This window comes from Pongo abelii, chromosome 16, assembly GCF_028885655.2.
Source record: "Pongo abelii isolate AG06213 chromosome 16, NHGRI_mPonAbe1-v2.0_pri, whole genome shotgun sequence".
Lineage (NCBI taxonomy): Eukaryota > Metazoa > Chordata > Mammalia > Primates > Hominidae > Pongo > Pongo abelii.
The window spans coordinates 91,572,539-91,580,638 of record NC_072001.2 but is presented as its reverse complement, the minus strand read 5'-3'; positions in this window follow the sequence as shown (position 1 = coordinate 91,580,638).

Genomic DNA, 8,100 nt, shown 5'->3' with positions numbered 1-8,100 from the left:
TTATAAGAATACCTGTGACTACATTTAGGACCCACCAGATCATCCAGGATAATCTCCCCATCTCAAGAGCCCTCATATTTCTTTTTCTTTTTTTTAAGAGATGGGGGTCTTGCTATGTTGCCCAGGCTGGACTCGAAGTTCTGGGTGCAAGTGATTCTCCTGTCTTGGCCTCCTGAGCAGCTGGGACTACAGGCATGCACCACTGTGCCTGGCTTTCAAGATCTTTAATTTAAGGCTGGGCATGGTGGCTCACACCTGTAATCCCAGTACTTTGGGAGGTCGAGGAAGGAGGATCGCTTGCACTCTACCCTTTGTTCATGCCATCTTCTTTGCTGCAAACTCCCCCCATCACCCCTCATCACCCATAGTTGCCTCCTAACTCTTACTCTGATTTTGAGCTTGTGTCACTTCCTCTTTGAGCTTGTGTCACCTCCTTGATTCATCTTCTCATCACCACCATCACACACACACACTCTAGGGCACGTGCTGTCTCTCTCACTCACTCACAGGTGTCCCCGTTCTGTGGTAGCACCCGGTGGTGTCACAATGGACTTTTTCTGAATTTGTCTCCCCAGCTAGCCTCCTAGGCTGCTCAGGCCAGTTACCAGGGCTTAGACATCCTGAGTCTGAGTGTTGATAGATGCTTGAGGAAGGAGGGAGGGAAGAAAGACTCTTGAGGGATAGACTTTCCAATCATTTGGCATTTTCATTTCATTCCATTTTTGGCTGCAATTTTTTTTTTTTAACAATCTGGCTTTATCTACAGTTGGATGAATTTAAGGAATTAGGAAGATGGGTGATTGGCTCCCACAGGACTTTTCTGATTAAAATTACAGGAAAAATATTTGAAAATAATTAATAATTACAACAGCAGCAACAAGATGGGCATGCATCTGCATTCACCACTGTGCTCCCTGCCAGGGCCCTGTGAATCAGCCAAGGCCCTGCGAGGATCAGCCACAGAATCAGCCAAGGCCCTGCGAGGATGGAAGCTGCCACCTTAGCAGTGTGAGGATCGGGAGGACAGGGCAGGAAAGGCAGGGCCAGCCTGGATGACACTCGCTGTACCTGAGCAGAGTACACAGTTGCCTTACAAATCCCCCTGCCAGTCCTGTGGAGGCGGGAGTAGCTGAGGCTCAGAGAGATGCAGCCATTCCTCCAAGGTCACACAGTAGAGCTGAGATTCCAACCCTGGTCTTTGTGACTCCAAAGCCTAAGCTCTTCTCAGCCCAGCAGGCTAGAAGGAATGGGCAACTAAGCAGGGTGGCAGGTGGGGGGCACGCGCAGGGAGCGGGCCTGGCCTAGAGTCCGGGGGAGAACTAATTGGATTTCCAGGGGCATAGAATCTGGCTTGTGTAGCATCCCTGAGGCTCTCCCTCAGAGCAACTTATTGAGTCAGGATCCAGGCTTTCTTCCCAGCCACGAAGGAGCTGTAGGCTCCTTTGATGCTGGAGCTATGTCCCACTCAACCCCCTCACGGTCCTGGGGGAGAAACTGAGGTCTGGTGTTGGGGAGGGAGTGTGGCCTGACAGCCTGCATGCTGAGTCTGGGCTCAAGCTGGGTCTAGACAACAGGTGTCCTCCCAGCCAGGGCCCCCTGTGACACCGTGCTGCCCCTCAGTTGACATTTCTTTTTAGTTCAAGGGGATTACGCAAATCCTAGGCGGTTAAGCTGCCACAGGGCACTATGGAAACAGATCGCCCTGCTCTCTCTGCCTCCTCCTCCCAGCCAAGCAATAATGACACCGAGGCTGACTTTTCTGGAAAGACTTGTTATGCTAATTTGGGAGCATGTGCATAGTTTTATTTGAACCTGGGTGGGCAGCGGAGAGAAGCCAGTTTAATTACAAGAACAAATTTCAGAGCCAAATCAGATGTCTTCCCCCAAATACTAGACCAACAATGGAGACGGGGAGTGTTACAGAGTCCGTGTATGTCCAAATATATACTAAAAAAAGTTATGTGCACATTTCAGCAGATAATTTATGTAATGCCTGACTGCAGCATCTATACATTTTTTAAAAAACAGCTCTTTATTTTTATTTTAATTGGCTCATTAATTAATCTGAATAAGTAACATCAATATGGCACCTACTTCTAAAGGTGAAGAAGGTAAAGAGTTGACTCTGCTTTCCACCTGCTACTCTGTCACCCAGTTTCCCTCCCTGGAGCTGAGCACACTGCCAGTTTGGGCTATGTCTTTCCAGATACTCAATGCATACACAAACATGTATGTACACATCTTTTCTCCTTTTCTGCAAAAATTAGCAACTATACTACGTACAACGTTCTGCCCCCACTCGTTTATTTTTCACTTAGCAAAGCATCTTGGTGTGTTTCAGGGCCAACATTCCATTATCTGGATGTACTGTATTGTAATTTAACTAGTCCCCTATTGATGGACATTTAGGTTCCAATCTTTTACAGTACCTTCAAAAATATCTTTGCATACTTGGTACACATGGGAAAGAATATCCATAGCTTTGTGGTCCCATACTCACTGGCCACATGTGGCTATTTCAAAGTATATTAATTCAAATTAAATAGAATTTAAAACGCAGTTCCTGGTCACATTTTAAGAGCCATGTGGGGCTAGTGGCTACCATTCTGGCAGGGAAGATATAGGGCATTTCTGTTGTGCAAGGAGTTCTAGTGGACAGCGATGCTGTCTCTATGTGATACATTCCTAGAAGGGAATTATGAAGCCACAGGTCTTTGCATCTTGTGTTGACAGATATTGCCAAATTTCCCTCTGAAGAGGCTCTAGGTATTTACCTTCCCCAAGTAAGAGCTGAGAGAGAGCACACACTCTTTTGTTTCAGAACAATCGGTGTAGAATGTTGGAAAGAACACGAAATGTTCCCTGTGTACTGATTCCAAGGACATTTTGTTTCCATTGTTGGTGCCCAAGCTGCTCACATCAGACACTGCTGTTCCCAATTTACAATGGGCATGCCTGTCCCTGGGGTCCCACACCGCTATCTCCCTCAGAGGGGAGACAGCCACCTGGCTGAGGTCTGCTTCTCCACGGCTCTAAGCCTCTTCTCGTCTCCTCTGCACACCCCGACTCTTGGTCCATCATGGTGCAGGGGAAACTGCTGATCCCATTTATTCTCCATCACCAAGAGACAGACTTTACTAGAAAACTCAGCGCTCTTGGCCCAACCTCTATTTCTTCACCTCCCACTGTCTCTGACCCTCTCTCCCTTTGGTGAATCATGACCTCCACGTGGCTAAACCTAAGGGGCACCTCATCTTGTAGAGTTCCTATCAGACTTCTGGACAGCAACCTGCACTCCGACTAAGCCCTCTGTCCCGCCTCCTTCACAGTCTCTCTTCCTTGCATTTACAATCTTGGCCATCTTCTTTTTCCTACTCTGTACAGTTTTCCTGGGCTGTCTCATCCCACTATGGCATTGATTGGCATCTCTCCATTTGGGGAATGATGCTAAGGCATTTAGTTTCTATGTCCTTGATTACTAGTAAGATTAAACATCATTTCACAGTTTTTGAGCTTTTGAAATTCTTCTGTTATAAAGTCAGGGTGGAAGCAGAGTAGATGTTGGGTATTAGATATAGATTCCAATCCAGTTCCTGGCTCCTGAGGGGCTCTGGCCCCACACCTCCAGGCCCCCAGAGGCTCTTCTGATTCTCCATGCTCTGGGCATCTGCGTCCACGGCCACTGCCCTCCCACCACGGTCCCTACACCTTCAGTCTACTGAGGAGAGACAGCCTCTCATCACCATCATTTCCCCAGCACTGTGCACGCCACCCCCTACCTCCCACCCAGTGGACAGGGAGAGGCGTCAGCATGCTCCCACCTCCTCAGCCCCTCCAGGGATATTGTTCCACCACCCCCACTTGACAGCCCTTCTCTTTTGACGTGCATACGATCTATTACTTCTGCCTTCCTGAATTCTTGGTCTGCTTCCTACACTATGGGCCACTCCACTTTGTTTAGGGACTTTGAACCTCATAGACTATCCTTTTCCCTGACATCCACTTCCAGGCTTCAGCATCAAGGTAAGTTTCTTTGTCCACGTAATTACTTGACTTAAACCTCAGTGACTTGTATTTCAACTCTATTTGAGACACCCATGTGCCTCACTTCCTCTCCTGTGAATGAGCTCTCTCTTGAATCTCTAACTCTGAAGTTCCTGTTGACAGCAGCTGTCTACACACCCACCTCCTTTTGTCCATCCCATTTGTGGAGCCTGCTCCTTATCCTTGGTGTGACTGCAAGTTTTTTTTGTTTTGTTTTTGTTTTTTTGTTGTTTTTTTTGAGACGGAGTTTCACTCTTGTTGCCCAGGCTGGAGTGCAATGGCATGATCTTGGCTTACCGCAACCTCCACCTCCTGGGTTCAAGCAATTCTCCTGCCTCAGCCTCCTGAGTAGCTGGGATTACACGCATGCGCCAACCATGATAGGCTAATTTTTTGTATTTTTCGTAGAGATGGGGTTTCTCCATGTTGGTCAGGCTGGTCTCGAACTCCTGACCTCAGGTGATCCGCCTGCCTCGGCCTCCCAAAGTGTTGGGATTACAGGCGTGAGCCACTGCACCTGGCCTGATGGTAAGTTTTAAGACCCCTTCCTTTCCCTCGAATCCTCTGGTAAGCTATTCTCTCCATCCAGTCTCCCTATCCAGTCCGAACCGCGTGACCCACCATGCCAACTCAGCAGGAACCGGGAACCCGATGACCTCTCACCCCTCAGCCTTGCATGCTGTTTTGAGCTCCTGAGGATGCTCATTCACCCATGGTTCCTCTTGATGCCTTCTCCTCCACAAAGACTTCCCTTCCGGCCCTGAAGCTGAGGGGATGGTCTTTCACTCCAACGCCAATACCATTTGTGCCTCTTTTATGGAATTCCATTCTAACTTAGCCACATACCTGTCCTGCCTCCTCAGAGCGTGAGCTCCAGAGTAGGGACAGCTCCAGCCCTGTTCCCCCAGTGCCCGGCCTCCATGTTTGTGGACTAGCCCATGTTGGCTTAACTTGGTGAATGGGTAATTTCTGCTTTGGCAAGTGCCAGCTTCATCACCTTAGGCTGATAGTACCCAGATTTAAAAAGTAATGTGTCTTTCCAGAATAGGAGAAAAATGAGTAGACAAAAAGAATAAAGTCCAGCAAGAAGGTATATATGCATTTTTTTTTTTTTTTAAAGAGACATGTCAGAGCCAGGTTGCAGGCAAATACAGTTGGGGAATGCTTTCTCCCAAGGTGCCAGTGAAATTCTGCTAGCATTCAGGGACTCTAGTGGTAAACAGGCTTATTTTGGCAGTGACCGTACATCTCGGTGTCAGGTGATAGCCTTGGCAGAAAGATGTGAAAACGTCGCGTCTATGCTGAAAGGAAAGAAATTGCATCTGTTTTTTTGCTAGTGTAGGAGGATAGGCTTTCCTTATGTAGCCAGTCCTGTGCAGCCAGCTTTAGAAGCAAAACTGCAGATGCATCTGTAGAAATAATCTGAGGCTCTGCTGCCACAGACAACAAAGTGTATCACACAAGCTGATGCCAACACCCTGCTTGTGCAAATACTTGGGACCCACCTGCTGGGCTTTGCATCTTTCCGCCTGTGGGAAGTGCAAGCACACATTCCACCTGCTTCCTCAGGAAGGAGAGACCTGCTGTTTGAGAGGGGCTGTGGCAGCAGGGACAGGGCAGTCCAGCATTTTAGGTAAATAATCACTGCCTAGATTGGTCAGCCTTCGGTGAAGGTGCCTTGGTCTCTCATGGGGGTGGGAAGGTCAGTCTTTGAGAGGCCAAGACAAATGATTAAGAGACAGTACAGTTTAAGACAGCACCAGCTTTATTGGCCACTCAGAGCCTGGAAACAACACTGTGCACCGAAAGCTCACAATAAAGCAACGTGCATTTTCCAGTGCACAGTCAACAAGGCGGCCTCCCCAAAACTAGCCCCGGGGGTTGCACTAGACATCCATTTCTGGGGACAAGAACATTGATCCTTAAGGGTCCTCTGTCCTGTCTGCGCATGTAGGCTCTGCTGGGCAGGATCGTCCTTTCCAAAGCCCTCTTGTGAGTAAAATAACATTTTTAAAACTATGGTCTGTGAATCAGGTGCAGTGGCTCATGCCTGTTATCCCAGCACTTTGGGAGGCCGAGGTAGGGGGATTGCTTGAGACCAGGAGTTCAAGACCAGCCTGGGCGACACAGCGAGACCACATCTCTACAAAAAATACAAAAATTATCTGGGTGTGGTGGCATGCGCCTGTAGTCCCGGATGCTCAGAGGAGGCTGAAGCTGGAGGATCACTTGAGCCCAGGAGTTTGAGGCTGCAGTGAGCCATGGTCGTACCACTGCAATCCAGCCTGGATGACAGAACGAGACTCAAAAATCAAAACCAAAATAAAAACCTATGGTGTACGGAGGACTTATAGGAGCCACAGAAGCCTCCTGTGCTTGCTATCCTCTACGTGCCCCTCCAGATCCACTCTGCAGCCTGGGAGGCTGAGCCTCCAAATACCACAACACTGAGTTCCCTTCCTTTTTGCTTCCTTTTGGGATCAGCCAAGGGGGACCCCAGCAAGGGACTACAGGCTGGGAACAGCCAGGCATTTCTTCCCTCTCCCTCAGGCCATGGTTTTGGCAGAGCTGCACTCTGCTGCTGTGGCAGCTCCTGCCAGGTTCTAGGGAACTGTTCTTCCCTGCCTCTTCTAGCCTAGGGTGGCAGCTGCTTTGTAGTCCACCTTCTTTATTTCCTTAATCTTACCCACACCTCTGCAAAGAGCTTTCATTGAGCTTTTCTCTTAAACCTTGTGAGCTGTTTCCTGCTCAGGCCCTGATCGATGAACTGTATGATGGCTACGGGCCCTCTGTCCACCAAACCATATCAAATCACAAAGTGCAATTTTCAAGAGCACCATGTTTTAATGCATTGTGTTTATATGTAGTTTTGCGGTGAAACAGTCTAATTCCTCCTGACAGTGGCTTTGATCCAAGAAGCCTCCGGTTGGGCTTCTTTGGTCACTGGTCACAAGATGGCCTTCATAGGTCCTGCTAAGGACTAAAGAGAAGGCAGTAGGGAGGCATTTTTCCTCTAAATTCATGTCTTCGTTCATGATCTTCCTCCTTTCTTTGTCCTAACACAGCCTCTTGCCTATTTAAGGGGCATTTGTGTCTTTTCCTATACTGAGTTCAGGCAGATCACAGTACTTAGCTGGCTGGACACAGAAGTAAAACTCCACAGTGCCTTCCCCTTCTGGTCAGCAGCCCTTCCTGCACTCATCTGGGAGGAACAGTGCTTTTGTGTACTTGACCACTCCTTCTCAGCTTCTGGTGATACTCTCACCCTTGATCTTTGCCTGTGGAAGAGGGGACTCTCTGGTCGTGTCTCTAGAGCCCCCACCTTTGGCCTCTGTGCCATATCCAGGAACCCTAGGGCCCCAACTGAGGAGCAGTCAGTCCTGCCTGGGCTGAGTGGTGCCCCACTGCCAGCACTACCCAGGTTCCTTATCAACTTGTTTTCTGCACTTCTAGATTTGGGCTCTACTCAAGCCCATCCTGCCATCCACCCTATTTTCTAGAGAATCATCAGGTTTTTATTTTTTTATTTTTTAAATTTATTTATTTATTTGAGACAGTCTCGCTGTCACCTGGGCTGGAGTGCAGTAGGGTGATCTCAGCTCATTGCAGCCTCCGCCTCCTGGGTTCAAGCGATTTTCATGCCTCAGCCTCCAGAGTAGCTGGGATTACAGGCACGCACCACCATGCCTGGTTAATTTTTGTATTTTTAGTAAAGATGGGGTTTCACCATGTTGCCCAGGCTGGTCTCTAACTGGACTCAAGTGATCCACCCGCCTTGGCCTCCCAAAGTGCGGGGGTTACAGGTGTGAGCCACCGTGCCTGGCCAAGAACTATGTTTTATACAACTCTACCCTCCCCGCCTTTAGGGCACTCTCTCGTTAGTGCTGGGACTGCTGAAGCCCATGGAGTGTAAATGATGACTGCCACTTTAGTGTGGGGAGTCTGACTGTCCACTTGTAGAAAATCCTGTGTTTAGGGCTAACTTTAAACATGCCCATAATGGTGAAATCCATCAGAATCCAGAGGTAGGTGGCAAAAAGCTCCCAATTTGGGGCC